The sequence below is a fragment of the Gobio gobio genome (assembly GCF_949357685.1).
Source record: "Gobio gobio genome assembly, chromosome: 16".
NCBI lineage: Eukaryota > Metazoa > Chordata > Actinopteri > Cypriniformes > Gobionidae > Gobio > Gobio gobio.
In genome coordinates, this window is record NC_137109.1 from 29178431 (window position 1) to 29180367 (window position 1937).

Sequence of the window (1937 nt, forward strand, 5' to 3'; positions counted from 1 at the left end):
TAAAAGCTACAGAGAAAAGACCATTAGCATTGAGAATGGTGGAAAAACAGAATAAAACACCTTGATGACTGAACATTATAGCATTATATGGTATAAAAGCTTTCGACTGCTACTGCTCTAGGACAGGGTTTCTCAAATTGGGGTTTGCAAACCCCAGGGGGTTCGCAAGTTGAAAAGCTAATTAAAATAAAACTCTTATTAGATATATTTTAAAAGATTCCATATTTTCTTAGTTTACCTGCATGTCATGTGACCATTAACCAAATTAGAGAACCATCATCATGAAAATGTGTGAAATTATAGCAATATTAACTTAAAATCTCAAGGGGTATTTCAAGTAAATAGTTTAGATTAAAGAGATTCGGTTGAGAAAAAAACTTTGGAAATCCCTGCTCTAGAACATGTATCATATATCAGTATGAGATTATAGGTTTGATTTGTGCTCAGATCACAATCACACTGCAGATGAAAACTGCCAAACAAAGTCATGGTGAAATTACTAAAAAGCCAACTGTGATTTCACTGTGATTTCAGCATACTGAGTAAAATGGCTGACATCTGGAGGGAAACTAGTTATTTACTGGATAGATTTGGAGTATATCTGAGAGATTACGGTAGAAGACAAAAGCCAAAATATCTTCATAGCAGAACAAATGACAAAAAAAAAAAAAAATATATATATATGATTTTGAATTTAAGTGGTAATTGACTATTCTTTTAGAGCACAGCATGTCCTAAGATGACTTCAACAACAACTATTTTAAACAGCATTTTGTGATATATTTTATAAAAATTATGCAAAATAATCAAGCTGATATGACTTTACATTATTTGAAAAACTACAAGGGATATTTATACTATTAAAAAGTTTTTGTCACTCTGCAGGACCATTTTAAAAAAGTGACTTGAGCTTAAATGGTTGCTTAAAAATGCACAAAACATTTTTTTTATGTTGATAAGTGTGTATCTATGACCATCTCTCTTTTGATTTTATTATAGGTTAAACAGGTCAGCTGCTTCCTGACAAAAAATTAAATTTCATAAATTGCTGCTTAGTGCTCTTCATAGTTATAAATGGTATGTGTAAAACACATTGAGGATTGATTTTGAACTTGAAAAGGTTAAATATATAAAGTTAATGAAATCAAATGAAATCTTTTTAAAAAGTACTGCACTCAGATAGAGTCAGGCATAAAAGGATAAAAGTTAAATGAGTTGATTCTTGCATCGACCGCTGGTGTGTTTTGCCAAACTATAATTGCTGAAAATTCCATCATCCCCCTCCGTCTTCTGCTTTTTCCTTTAATCTTTCTACTCTGTCTCCCTCTTTTATTGATTTCCTTCCGATGTGCGGACACAAGCATGTGCTTGTTGTTGTTGCTTTTTTTCATTGCTGTTGTTGTTTTTGTCTACAGGAGAAAATTGAGATCAGATGGGTCTGGCTATGGATGGCTTCGCTCCGAAACAAATCAGAGGGCAATAGCTTCTGACCAGCAAACAGATCTCTCTCTCTCTCACACACAGAAAAAATTGATAATTATTATATTATACCCCTCAGAAGATAAACAGGCCTTACTAAACACATACAAACCCCTCCATCTGTGATTTAAAGTCAGCACATTCTCAGGAGGTCAGCAGGGAAAGTCATACAACATGTTCCACCAGATCTCCACACAGCCCTCCATTCAGGCCCGAACACGGGAGGCACAGACCGCCTCTGTTTGAACAAGTCCGCAGGGTCGGTTATAGCACTGACAGAGAAACTGATTCATTATGCAGTTTGCCCACTGGCAATGACACCAAAAAGTATAAAACGGACAAAAGACGCCTGATAACGGTGTGAAAATGGATAGCGCCACCTAGTGAAACCACACTCCCACAATGATTCTGCTGTTCATAAAATTGAAAGAACAAACAAACGCGTCTGTTTTCCTGAG